The sequence below is a fragment of the Oratosquilla oratoria genome, chromosome 31 (genome assembly GCF_046742065.1).
Source record: "Oratosquilla oratoria isolate Oo_2021 chromosome 31, ASM4674206v1, whole genome shotgun sequence".
In the NCBI taxonomy this organism is placed as follows: Eukaryota; Metazoa; Arthropoda; class Malacostraca; order Stomatopoda; family Squillidae; genus Oratosquilla; species Oratosquilla oratoria.
In genome coordinates, this window is record NC_134807.1 from 45,322,734 (window position 1) to 45,338,396 (window position 15,663).

Here is a 15,663-nt window from a genome sequence, read left to right on the forward strand (position 1 = left end):
GGTAGAAGCCCAAAGGGAAGGGTAAATAGAATGTACTTGGGAAAACAGTGTAGAGTATAGCATTAATGTAGAATAATGTACCGGTATAGCACAAAATATAATTTTAGGATATAATGTCGCTAGAGGACGAAATGTCACATTAGGATGTAATGTCATAGGACAAAATGTCCCAATGGGATGTAATGACAGTGGAGGACAAAAGATCACGATGGGAAGTAATGATAGTGGAGAACAAAATATCACGATAGGATGTAATGATAATGGAGGAGAAATTATCACGGTAGGATATAATGTCAGTAAAGGACAAAATATAATTTTAGGAAGGGATACCGGACAGAATGTCCATGAAGGCCAAAATATCATGATAGGATGTAATGACAGTGGATATAATGTCGCTAGAGGACGAAATGTCACATTAGGATGCAATGTCATAGGACAAAATGTCGCAATGGGATGTAATGACAATGGAGGACAAAATATCACGATGGAAAGTAATGATAGTGGAGAACTAAATATCACGATAGGATGTAATGATAATGGAGGAGAAAATATCACGGTAGGATATAATGTCAGTGAAGGACAAAATATAATTTTAGGAAGGGATACCGGACAGAATGTCAATGAAGGCCAAAATATCATGATAGGATGTAATGACAGTGGAAGACAAAAGATCACGATGGGATGTAATTATAGTGGAGGAAAAAATATCACGGTAGGATATAATGTCACTGGAGGACAAAATATAATTTTAGAAAGGGATGCCGGACATAATGTCAATGAACGACGGGAGGCCGGCGTGAATCACGGTGACGTAGGGGGACAAAATGTACAAAAGAGATCGGATGACCGTGATCGACCAGATGTCAGTGATGGGGGAAATGTTAATTTTGATGGGAGAAATGTTAATGAGGCATTGAACGTCAATGAAGGACCAAATAATAATATAGAGCAAGGTATAAATGAAAAACAAAATGATAATGTAAGACATGATATTGAAATTCAAAATGTGTCAAAAAGAAATAATCACGAGTTTCTTAAAACCATGTACTTTAATGCTCGTAGTATTAGAAACAAATTTCAAGAAATACAGGCGTATGTCAAAAGCGAAAATCTCGATATGATAGGAATAACTGAGACATGGTTAAATGGTACAGAGTTCGAAGCTGAATTAAATATTGCGGGATTTAAACACTTTCATCAGGATAGAAACCACAAGAAAGGTGGGGGTGTTCTATTGTACGTTAAAAACAATGTTCATGCTTGTGTTTTAGAGAAAGTGAAACAGGATGCATATGATAGTTTGTGGGTTGAGTTAACCCAAACAAATGGACAAAAAATGAATATAGGTGTAATATATAGGCCAAAGACATTGTCATTAGCAGACGACAAACTGTTATTTCAAGAACTGTCTAGTTTCTGCAACCGGGATTTATTGATAATGGGTGATTTCAATTTTACTGACATTGATTGGATGACCCTTGAACATGGCCATATAGGTAGTCGCTTGTTTGATTTTCTAGGTGACAATTACTTAATTCAGCATGTAAAAGAGCCCACAAGATATGGAAACTTACTCGATCTTTTGATCACTAGCCGCGAAAGCATGGTAACTGATGTAGAAGTCGGTGAATCTGTTGCAAATAGCGATCACAACCTAGTTAGATTAAAACTCCTAAACAATTTTAGAATAGATACTTGTGTTTCTAAAATACCCGATTTCAGTAAAGCTCAGTTCATAGGACTACGTCAGGAGCTTCAGCTTACAGATCGGGAGGCAAAATTAAACGAAAGACCTGTAGATCAGATGTGGGAAATATTTCAAAATACGCTCACTAAGATGATTCAAACTTACATTCCATTTAAGGACAGACGTCCCCCAAATCAGGCTCGCCCAAAGTGGCTCGACAAAGAAACTGAAAAAAATATTGCTAAAAAGAGACAGGCTTATAAGAAATATAAGTGCTCGGGTGCATCTAATAAATATGAAAGTTATGTATCAATACAGAGAGATTTAAAAAAGACAATAAGAAAAAGAAAACGACAATACGAAATGAACATCGCTGATAAATCCAAAGAGAATCCCAAAGAATTCTATAGTTACATTAGAGATAAAAAGGTTGTTAGGAATCACATTGGTCCACTATTATCTGCTGACGGTCAACTTGAATATTCAAATGAAGGAATGTGTAATATCTTAAACAATTACTTTAGCTCGGTATTTGTAAACGAAACACCTCAAGGTGAATTCCAAACTGAAACTTGTGAAAAGCCTGGGGTAAACTTACTCACTACGGTAAATATAACAAAAGAAAAAATTAAAAGGTGTATAGACAAACTCAAAGTTAATAAAACACCAGGGCCTGACGGTTGGCATCCAAGAATCTTAAAGGAAATAAAAAATGAGATTGTTGTTCCATTAGAAATTATTTTCAAGAAATCCATCATATCCGGAGATGTCCCAAGAGAATGGAAGCTAGCTAACGTTACTCCCATATTCAAAAAAGGTGACAAAAAGAAACCAAATAACTATAGGCCTATAAGTTTGACTTCAATCGTAGGAAAAATAATGAAAACTATCATCAAAGATGCTATCGAACATCATTTAGAAAGTAACCGTTTGATAAATGATAGCCAGCATGGTTTCAGACGGAAACGTTATTGCGTGACTAACTTACTCGAATTCTACAACACAGTTATCTCGAATTATGACAAAAGAAACAATATAGATTTAGTATATCTAGACTTTGCAAAAGCTTTTGATACCGTCCCACACGAAAGACTACTTACTAAATTAGCTTTGCATGGAATAAGTGGTAGCCTATTAGGTTGGACTAGTAATTGGTTGAATGGTCGAAAACAGAGAGTTGTTTTAAATGGAAAAACTTCTGGATGGAAAAGTGTTGCAAGTGGAGTTCCTCAGGGTTCTGTTCTTGGACCACTTCTATTCATAGTATATATAAATGATATAGACCATGGACTAAAATCTACTGTTTCCAAATTTGCTGATGATACAAAACTGTGCGGAGTGGCAAATGATCACTCAAACCAATTAGATATTCAAGAAGATTTAGATCAATTACAGCAATGGTCTGAAAAGTGGCTAATGAAATTTAACACAAGTAAATGCAAGGTCATGCACATAGGTAAAAATAACAGTAAATACGATTACAAGTTATTTGGAAATTCGTTAACAAAAGTGGATAGTGAACAAGATCTCGGCGTAATTATCAGTAACGACCTCAAATCATCAAAGCAGTGTATTTCAGCCTCTGAGAAAGCAAATAAGGTTCTAGGACTGATTGCGCGATCTTTTGATTTCAAAAGTCCATCACTCATTAACAAGCTATATAAATCGTTAGTTCGTCCACATTTGGAATATGCTGTTTCCGTATGGTCACCGAATCTCATTAAAGACATTGACAGACTGGAAAAAGTACAACGGCGAGCCACAAAACTGATTCCAAATATCAAAAATAAATCATACGAAAATCGACTAAAACATATGAATCTGTTTTCCCTAAAAAAGCGTAGACTCAGAGGTGACTTGATACAGGTCTTTAAAATTCTAAAGGGAATTGACATCAAAAGTGACCAAATTTTTACATTGAATGAGAATCAGACAAGAAACAATGGTCTCAAACTGTCCGGAAATAGATTCAATTTGGAAGTAGGTAGAAACAACTTTGCCAACCGTGTAGTTAATGAATGGAATAAACTTCCTGCACAGGTAGTGCAATGTAGTTCAGTTCGAAGCTTTAATATATCATACATACATACATATACCAAGGCTTCCCCCCCTTACAAGGGAGGTAGCCAAAAAGGAAAAGGCATAAAATCCTTTCCACCCATTCCATCCCTGAATACACTCCACACCCCTCCACCCTCCCTCTTACAAAGGATTACAAAGGCGGAGCATGCCGACAGGAGACCTTCTGATCCATATCTAGGTCGGATGCGAAAAAAATCATATTAATAATAAAATAATAAATAAAAACTATGATAATGTAAATAACAAATAAAATACATAAATAAATGCATAGGTATAGTTAAATAATAAACAAACAGGTAAATAGTAAATAATAATAAACTGACATATAACTAATAATAAATGAAAATCAGACAGACAAATGATAACAAAACAAAAACAAATAATATAAGATAAATTATAATCATTACAGCATCTTACTTAGGTATGTATCTAAATGATTCTTAACCAAGGCACTTCCTGTAGATAAGTTTCAAAAATTTAGAAAAGGGATGGGAATGACTGAACAAAAAGTGAATGAATAGAATTTACAAAAACAATACAATCTGAGAAGAGGTGTTGAAATATAAATATTTGTTATTGTGCATCTTGTGTTGTTTTTGATTGAATGTACAATGCAATGTATAGTAAGAATTTTTCATTTGATTTATTGTATAATCTGTACTTAATTTGTATGTATAACAAAGTTCAGTTGCTAGGCCTGAGAGATTTCCCGCGCTAAGGGAAACGCTACTCCATTGCAAGTTAGTCATGGTGGAGCCACGGTGTGGAGAGGTTGATGATGTATATTATTGTCTGAACATAAACTTATGTGTGTCAAGTATATTGTGCCTTTGAAGAACAATAAACAGTTAAGTGCCTTTCTAAGCGTTTACAATATACCCATAAATTTTAACAATATATATATATATACATATGTATATATATATGTATGTATATATATATATATATATATATATATATATATATTTGAATATTTAGGCAGCAGGTTCTCCTGTAAGCATATTTGGTTAAAAAATACAGCGACTTCTGTATTTATGATCCTCTTGTTGATACTCTCTACTTTGCGAACTGCAGATTTATGCGTAGAGTTGAGCACAGAAATACTATTACCGAAAGGCATAGTAAAACACAGTGGAGTGTTCTTAATATATTCACGACGTTTCGTACACTTTGTACATTTTCAAGTGATATTGATGCAATAATAAGACATGTTTATGTATTGGAAAAAATATAGGTTTCATGGTGCGGGGTGAGGTCACGTAAAAATGATCAAAGGGGAGGAATGCTGGTGGAACTACGTGGGATGGTGGAACTCCGTGGGATGGTGGAACTCCGTGGGGAGGTGGGATTCCGTACAGTGGTGGATTTCATGGACGGAATTATGGCAATGTCTCTTGATTGTAGATTTAATTTTGGAGATTTCTCTTTAATAAGAATGGCCTCGAGAATTTGCAGGCGCTTGGTGTCCTGTTCTTGTAAAAAAAAATTGTGTTTTTCTCCACCATTTCCCTTGTTAGAGTGGTGTTGTGGCATGTGATAGTATGAGTTTTTGGTGTACCATTTTGGAGGTGGAGAGTGATTCTTCTACTGAGTGTTGTAGTTGTGTATCCTATGTATGAGGAGGGTAGGGACTCACAGTTCCCTATTTTGCACGAGTATTCATACACAAGATGACTCCTTTGTAGTTCTCGGATTTTTGTGGAAGGGCTATTTTTCATGAGTAGTGATGAGGTTTTTCTGTTTGTATAATAAATGACAACATCGAGGAAATCTTGGGGCCGGGTGGGTTTGACAATTTTTTTTATTGTTTTATTATGCGTTCATCTGTAGACTCAGAGGTGACTTGATACAGGTCTTTAAAATTCTAAAGGGAATTGACAACATCAAAAGTGACAAAATTTTTACATTGAATGAGAATCAGACAAGAAACAATGGTCTCAAACTGTCCGGAAATAGATTCAATTTGGAAGTAGGTAGAAACAACTTTGCCAACCGTGTAGTTAACGAATGGAATAAACTTCCTGCACAGGTAGTGCAATGTAGTTCAGTTCGAAGCTTTAAGAATCATTTAGATACATACCTAAGTAAGATGCTGTAATGATTATAATTTATCTTATATTATTTGTTTTTGTTTTGTTATCATTTGTCTGTCTGATTTTCATTTATTATTAGTTATATGTCAGTTTATTATTATTTACTATTTACCTGTTTGTTTATTATTTAACTATACCTATGCATTTATTTATGTACTTTATTTGTTATTTACATTATCATAGTTTTTATTTATTATTTTATTATTAATATGATTTTTTTTTCGCATCCGACCTAGATATGGATCAAAGGGTCTCCTGTCGGCATGCTCCGCCTTTGTAATCCTTTGTAATTAAAGTACAGATGAACGCATAATAAAACAAACAATCAAAAAATTTGTCAAACCCACCCGGCCCCAAGATTTCCTCGATGTTGTCATTTATTATACAAACAGAAAAACCTCATCACTACTCATGAAAAATAGCCCTTCCACAAAAATCCGAGAACTACAAAGGAGTCATCTTGTGTATGAATACTCGTGCAAAATAGGGAACTGTGAGTCCCTACCCTCCTCATACATAGGATACACAACTACAACACTCAGTAGAAGAATCACTCTCCACCTCCAAAATGGTACACCAAAAACTCATACTATCACATGCCACAACACCACTCTAACAAGGGAAATGGAGAAAAACACAAAAATTATTGGACAAGAACAGGACACCAAGCGCCTGCAAATTCTCGAGGCCCTTCTTATTAAAGAGAAATCTCCAAAATTAAATCTATAATCAAGAGACCTTGCCATAATTCCGTCCATGAAGTCCACCACTGTACGGAATCCCACCTCCCCACGGAGTTCCACCATCCCACGGAGTTCCACCATCCCACGTAGTTCCACCAGCATTCCTCCCCTTTGATCATTTTTACGTGACCTCACCCCGCACCATGAAACCTATATTTTTTCCAATATATAAACATGTCTTATTATTGTATCAATATCACTTGAAAATGTACAAAGTGTACGAAACGTCGTGAATATATTAAGAACACTCCACTGTGTTTTACTATGCCTTTCGGTAATAGTATTTCTGTGCTCAACTCTACGCATAAAGCTGCAGTTCGCAAAGTAGAGAGTATCAACAAGATCATAAATACAGAAGTCGCTGTACTTTTAACCATATATATATATATATATATATATATATATATATACATATATAAATATATATACATATACTGTGTATGTATATATATATAAACATATATATATATATATATATATATATATACTATATTATATATATATACTATATAATATATATATATATATATATATTATATATATATATATACTATATAATATATATATATATATATATATATATATATATATATATATACAATATATATATATATACAATATATATATATTATATATATATACATATATAAATATATACTATATATATATATATATATATATATATACAATATATATATATATACAATATGTATATATATATATATATATATATATATATATATATATATATATATATATATATATTAATTACGCTTGTACCTTCTATCCATATCTTTTCTAAATCCACTGTTCATTCATCTTCCTTGTGCTTCTCCTACAAATTCGATACTGCCCACATAATTCAACAATTCCTCCTACTCCTTCCAAGGTAAGTGGATAAACTCTCTGGCACTGGACTTGTATATTATACTCATGGTAAAATATTCTCGTTGTCCTCTTCCAAGTCGTCATTCTATTCATTTTTCTCCACACACTTCCCCATTCAATACCCGTCCGCCTTTCAATGCAAATGTAGTGTCACAAACCCCATCAACCAAACCTTTACCCCAAAATTAATTACCATAGTCCATGAAACTATAGACGTTCTAAAATTTACTGGTGACATCCCCATCCACACCTTTCTTTCAAATGTCAATGCGTTTATTAACCGCAGGCAATGTTCACAAGATTCAGAGAAAGTAGCAGTTCTCATCAGCTTTGTTGACCTTAATTCAACTGCTGGTGACCTCCATTCAGATGCATTCCAAGACTGCCATGTTTATTCTCAATACGTTGATAAATTCAAACGCATCTTTGCAGAACACGACAAACTGGGTTCCCTCACCCCCCTTTACAATCTTGCTCTTAAACATAACTTTCCTCCTCATATGCGAAAAAAGGGAGCCTTAAAACTTGCATCTGACTTTAAGTCAGAACTGCGATCAGCTCTTACATCTTCCAACTGGCTTGATGCTGATAAACTCTCACTTGACAATGTTGTTTCCCTCATTTCATATTTTTCATTTCATTCTCTTCTATATCCTGAGACCTTAGCCAAAACTTCCTCTGCGCAGTTCACTCCGGGTATGACCCTAATGGATTTCTCTCACAAATTTCATGATTCATCCAAGGTATAGAATGACATTGCGGCTCAGTCTGTTCCTATTACCAACCCTACCTTACCTATTGCTCATATTTCCAGATCTTCTCGTTCTAAACACACTTCTAGTGCAAGATCCAACTCAAATCCTAGACAAAGATCATCCTCCCGTAACCCTGCCATATGCTACTTCTGTCAGAAACCTGGACACTATGCCAACCGTTGCTATCTCCGTCTTGCCACTCCTCCCGATAAACACTGCCCTATTCATGGCCCTTGTTTTCACTTTGCTTCTGATTGCCGTGTTTTGAACAACAACCATTCCAATACTCCCTTCCCTCCCCATCAGACTTCCACTTTCCGTTCTTCTCCTAGATCACTATCTGCCTCTGCTCCTCTCAAGACTTCCCCTCCAAGATTTCATGTCCCAACCCCACCACCCGCCCCCTTGTCATCCCTTCCAGTTTGTACTCTATCTAACTCTAACGAGTGGTCACATGCCATTTCCATTCCTGCTACTGTCCATAACATCCCTACGTCTCTCTTCATAGATACTGGTTCCCCTGTAAATGTGATATCCCCTTCAAGCTTTCTCAAACTCCGCTCCTCCTATAAGGTTCTTGGAACCCTCCGACTTACAACTTACTAACGTAGATGGTGTTCCATTTCCAGTTATAGGTAAAATTAATCTTTAGAACAGCCTCACTGATCAAAGCCCCGAGATTCAAGCTCCTCTTTATGTCGCGGATATACATTTTCCTGCAAATGTGCTTATAGGTTTACACACCATGCAGCAATATGGCATTGTCGTCTACGCCTCATATCATGGGATTGCTTATGGTAGTCATTTCATTCCTGCCCTGCCTTTGACGCCTACCCCTGAACCTCTGAGCAATCTCCCTCACTTCAACAAAACATGCCAGTTGTTTCTGTTCCCACTATTGCTGCTCCTCCTCCTTCTACCCCTGACCATGTTCAGTCACCTCCAAAGAATATTTCCTCCTCCCTGCCTGCTCTAGATTCCACTTCACAGGACACTGTACAACTCTCGTCTGAACCTTCAGATCAAACTTCACTCCCTCCTTTCAGCGAACCTGCCCCGACATGGATATGTGCCGCCCCGGGGCGAGTCGAAAAGTGCCGCCCCCACACACCACCACAACCACTACCTTCCACAACTGATGGTCACTAGCACGATTCACATGTCAGTTAGCTGCAGGTATTTAAATTGCTCGTCATCGTACGAGTGTAAAGTGATTGTATTAGTAATTACCTAAACGCAAACCACAAAGCACGTCACTCACTGTATTATCCTTATCCTTATCCACGTACAATACCATACCTCCCTCACATTTCTCTTCGTGTAGTTTTCAGTGATTGTACTCCACAAACCTTCATATTTTCGATAAATGTCTAAAAATCTGATAGTTTTATCCCCTGACCACTTCAAACCTTGTTTGTCTATCATATTTGATACAAACTCAATAGCAGACTCGGTGTTGGTCACTGCGTGACTTCATGGTCAGTTGAAGTGACCATAGACCTAATAGTAGCTGCGACTAGGTCATGTGACCATGAAATCGCGCGCTACCGGCGAGCAAATTTGAACATGTTTAACTCTAATAGCTGCGAGTATTTTTAGTCGCCAGTTGGATTTGTTAGTAACGACTAACCGGTCACACTTGGCTACAAGCCGGTAATCAGTCACAGTTACTGCAGTAGCGACTAGTAAAGTCGCCTTACGTGACTGCGGCTAACTCAACACAATATTTAACACTAATTTACTCTGTACGCTACACTGCACTCACCTAGAAGATATGAGGGAAACCAGGAGACTTTGGTTTGGCTATCACGTAAGAGGACTGCCCGTCGTTGATAGTTATCTATCACATCGTGGTAAGTGGTATCGTCCTTAAGTGAAGAATAAGCGAAATTTTAGATTTACTACGAACTTGTTATTAGTTAGAGGGCAGGATAGATAAGATGGGGGAGAGGGAGGGAAGGGGGATTTGGGGGTTTAGTGGAAGGAAAGAATGAAATGGAAGGAAGTAAGAGTTATGATAGATGTGGGGCAGACCCACTTGCTCGGTTAGTTTATATTTAGAGGGCAGGATAGATAAGATGGGGAGAGGGTGGATTTGGGGGTCTAGTGGAAGGAAAGAGTCAAATGGAAGGAAGTAAGAGTTATGATAGATGTGGGGCAGACCCACTTGTTCGGTTAGTTTATAGTCCTGAGACTATTGTTGTTAGTTAGAGGGCAGGATAGATAAGATGGGGGAGAGGGTGGGAGGGGGGATTTGGGGGTCTAGTGGAAGAAAGAGTGAAATGGAAGGAAGTTAGAGTTATGATAGATGTGGGGCAGATCCATTTGCTCGGTTAGTTTAGTCTTAAGACTGTATTACGTGTTGTTGTTGGGCTTCTCGTCCGCAATCAAATCAATTATATACAATGAATATTTTACAGTTTTGTACAATCTATACAATTCTGTCACACTCAAGATGATTTTTAGATTACAAGGGCTATCCTTTATGTGGCAACATTATTTACAACATGATTTGATTACCACGGACACATATAACAGACTGACCACGATAAGTAATTTTATTTACAAAGATGTCATAAGCGTTAAAGGGACACTCCAGAAGTGGCGTGTTGTCACATTACTCCCCCCCCCCCTCCCCGAGTGACTGGTGAAACGAAACAGTCTTGGAGGTCCGAGGGAGTGCAGTTGACGGGAGTGTCCGTGGGTGGTAATTGCCTAGGAACCATGTCCGCTGAGGTAGAGACAGGCTGGCCCATGATGGTTGGGGAGTCGGCTCTGCGGCGGCGGCGGCGGCAGGGTTGGTCCACGTCGACTGCAGCAGCGGAGGTTCATGACGGCTGCGGCGGCAGGGGTGGTCCACGTCGAGTGCGGCAGCGGAGGTTCATGACGACTGCGGCGGCAGGGGTGGTCCACATTGACTAAGGCAGGGTATGTTCACGACGGCTGGGGTAGTCCACAACGGCAGCAGCGACGGGGTGGTCCACATCGGCAGCTGGTACTGCGGCGCCAGGGGTGGTCCACATCGGCAGCTGGTACTGCGGCGCCAGGGGTGGTCCACATCGGCAGCTGGTACTGCGGCGCCAGGGGTGGTCCACATCGGCAGCTGGTACTGCGGCGCCAGGGGTGGTCCACATCGGCAGCTGGTACTGCGGCGCCAGGGGTGGTCCACATCGGCAGCTGGTACTGCGGCGCCAGGGGTGGTCCACATCGGCAGCTGGTACTGCGGCGCCAGGGGTGGTCCACAATGGCTGTGGCGCCGGGGGTGGTCCACGATGGCTGCGGCAGCGCTGGGAGACCACTCCGGCGCCGAGGGTGGTCCACATCGACAGAGGCGACTGGGTGATCCACTATGGCTGCGGCGCTGGGATTCCACTCCGGCGGAGGCTGGGGTCGGCGGCTGGTGCTGCGGCGCCGGGGATGGTCCACGATGGCTGCGACGATGGTGGCAGTTTCCCTGGAGGCGGGAGCGGCGCAGTGGTCCACTCCAGGCTCCGTGCGGCAACTAAGACTGGTAAATCAGTACTCCGGGATATCACCTATTCATGTGGTTAGTTGCCACATCATCATAAATGGTATGGTCCCTAACAAAGAAGTAATGAAAATTAAAATTTCTTCAGTTGTCTTTATGGTGCTCTTCCGCAATGACATCAATTATATACAATGGATATTTTACAGTTTTGTACGATCTATACAATTATGTCACACTCAATATGGTTTTTATATTACAAGGGCCATCCTTTATGTGGCAACATTATTTACAACTTGATTTGATTATCACGGACACATATAACAGATTGACCACGATAAGTAATTTTATTTACAAAGTAACAATATGCTAGTTGTGCCTGATTCACACTAACCCATTCATGGATCCGTTGAATGAACACGTTGTCATCGATGATGTCCAAGACGGACGTCTGAAATGCGCTGTATTTACCCAACTGTAATAAACAGGAAAGTGGCTAAACTCGTAGGATCATATCTTTTCTCCCGTTATCATACCTTGATCTGAATTCGTTAGAGTTTCCCGTCTGGGGTAATGACTATATAAGATACAGTAAATATCTAGAGGAATTTGGTTACATCTTTGTGTTTTAGTATGAAGGGCAACCAAAGAAGAAAATCAATGCAGTGGTCCTAATCTTTCTCGTTATTGGTTAAATCAGGCGAGAATGTGTCGAGCCTGAGGTCTGGAGCTGGAGGTCCTCGATACGATGTTAGGAGAGAGAGAAGGTCTTGGAGCTGGTAGATCCTCGATCCGATGCTAGGAGAGAGCTAGACGAGTTGTTGCTGTTGCTGGTGAAGCTGTTCTATGGACTATGGACTACCTAGGACACAGGCGCGGATCCAGGGGGGGGGGGGCTGAGGGGGCTGAAGCCCCCCCCCCCCCAAATTTGTTCTTCCATGAATCATTGTAAGGATTTCATTTAATCGATTTTAGTACTTTCTGGTCAGCCTCTGCGCTATTAGATGGGTTGAGCGACACGACTCGGTCATTGTGTTTATGGAATTCCTGCCAGTTATTGCCGTCTTTCTGGAGAACGAGAGCAACTCGGACGCGACGGCGGGACTACTACTAATAGCAATCCGAGAGCCGCGCTTTCTGATTGGTCTCGCCGTCGTTGAGTCTGTGCTAGCTCACACTGTGGAGCCGAGCCGAGCCCTGCAGTCCCCTATGGTCGATCTAGTCTCAGCGTACGCTAGGATAGGTGATGTGGTGACGCATCTAAACAAGACCGGGAAAGGTGCACTGACCAGCTTCCAGAACATCTTCAAGAAGGCAGAGGGGCTCCTCCAGGAGATCGGATCATCACATGACACCATTCCTGTACGAGTTTGCAAGCGCCAAACGCAGCGAGCGAATTTACTCTTCCAGAAGCTGAGGGAGTATTACCGAAGATCTGTATATGCAGCGGCGGCGCCACGAATTTTTAGTTGGGGAGGCTAAGGGGGGGCTGAGCAAATTTTTGGTGGGGCTAATAGTAATATGATAATACACATATATTATCCTCATTTCAGAAGGGGAGGAGGTTAATGGTTGGGCTAGCACTGATGGCTGACAAATTTTTAGCCCTGGCAATTAAAAATTCCACTTAATAAAATTATTTCAATGAGTGTTTTAAATTTTCAATTTGCTCATTTCAGTTTGGGGGGGGGGCTAATGGGGGGGCTGGCCACTTTTCCAAGCCCCCCCCCCCCGGGCGCCGCCACTGTGTATATGTCCCATTCCTCGACCATGTATTGACTGAGCTGCAGACCCGGTTCGGGAATGATACTATTCCTGTTGGCTTCAAGATCAAGAATCTGCTCAGCAGCGCTGACGGAGATGTTGCTGCTGTACTGGAAGCGGCAAAGGTTTATGAGGCTGACATCGAGACCTTGAGCCTCGTGAAGGTGGAAGCAGAGCGCTGGTATTCAACAACAATGAAGTTCGAATCCATTGGAGATGCCCTTGCCCACGCCCAGACCCGAATGTATCCGAACCTGGCCAAGCTCCTCCGAGTTTTGATCACGCTCCCAGTCTCGAACGTAGAGGCCGAGCGTTCATTTTCAACCCTGAAGCGACTGAAGACCTACCTAAGGAATACTATGGGTCAAGATAGCCTCAACGGCCTGGCGCTACTCGGCGTTTACAATGAAATCAATATTGAAATTGTCACAGATCACTTGTGACTCGTAAAAATTTGGCTGAATTATACATATACATAAACAGCTCATTAACTAATACATCAATTACAGTTTGAAGAAACTAAGTGGTTTGCGAGAGTATCACCAATTTGCGTAATCGAAGTTCGAAACTCTGAAGCATCAAATACCAAGACTTGGAAACTCTGAAGCTTCAAACCTCCAAAACTTCGAAACTCAAACTCCGAAGCGCGAAGAGTGGAGGAAGGGAGAATGACCAGAATGGACAGTCAAGAATCGACACAACTGGTGAAAGATTCTGACATAAATGGCGCCCATCGTGGGGCCTTCTTGTGCGTTATTCACACTCTGGCAGTAAAACTTTTATTGTAACATTGAAGTTGATTACAGAAGTGTGAGAGCCATGTCCGTGCAGGAATTGACGAGTGAGGCGGAAACCCTGGGGTATAAGGATACTGAGGAAATCCGGGAGTACGTCCGAAAACGGCAACAGCAACTTCGGGACGACAGAGCGCAGGAACGAGAGTTCGAGAAACTAAAGTTGGAACATGAAAAGGAGAAACGGCTGCATGAGAAGGAGATGCTACAGCTCAAACTTTCCCAACCTCAGACCGATGGTACCAGCTCGCCAGGTGTCAACCCTGTTGCTCACACCCAGTTCTCTACACACCGGCTCAACATTCCAAAGTATGAGGTAGGTCAAGCGATTGAGCCTTTTATTGACAGGTTCCAGATGGTGGCGACTACGTACAAATTGAGCGAAGATGTTAAGAAGGTCGAGTTTATGAACCTCTTCGACGGGAAACCTCTCGACATCATCCACCGTCTTGACTCCTCAATGCGAGATTATGAAGGTATGAAGAAAGCATTACTTCTAGCTTATGGTAAGACATTGGAGGATGCGCGTGACCAATATCAGCGAGCTATGTTGCAGGATAAGGAGACGGTAGCCCAGTTCTGCGCTAGATTGAAGAGTTACTTGGACCATTGGATGGAAAAGGACGAGACTCCGCAGACTGTCGAGGGTCTGCGCGACTTGATGCTGCGCACCCAGCTGGAAAAGTCGTGTCCCACGGAGCTGGTGGCTAAATTCAAGACACAGAAAGTAAAGGACCTCCAGCAAATGACTGACCTGGCCGACGCACACTTCGCAGCTTACGGGTACCACACGAGGAAACAACTTCACAAGAAGTTGCCTCACCCTGTACATTCTCAGACACCACAAGGGTCTAACGCGCAAGCCCAACACCACAATAAATTACCAGTCATCTCCACAGCAGTCGAAACCACAAATATTTACTCAATCTTTTTTTTCCTCACAGCCAACCACAGCAAGTGAGGAACCAGCCCTACTCTCAAGGTGGTTGGAAGGGTCACAAGGGTCAGAAGAATCAGCACGCTGCAGCAGCAGCAGTACACCACGGAGGAGCACCTGAGGAATTTTCCCCAAAGGTTATTCCGCAAGAAGAGTGTGTCACCGCCGGTTCCGTGTCAACTCCCCAACACGTGTACTTATCAGCTGCATTGAGTTCTAGTCTCAGAGGTACAGGGCTCCTGGTTCAGCCTGGCAAGGTAAATGGTGTCACCGCGGAAGTCTTAAGGGACAACGGATCGACGGTGTGTTGTGTCAAGGAGAGGCTTGTAACCCCTGACAGTTACACTGGAAATTATGTAACCGTGAGTCTTATCAACGGGACTCGGGTGATCTGCCCCTTAGCTACGGCTCACACGAAGACACCACCCAAACCTATGCAGCGGCGGTTACCAGA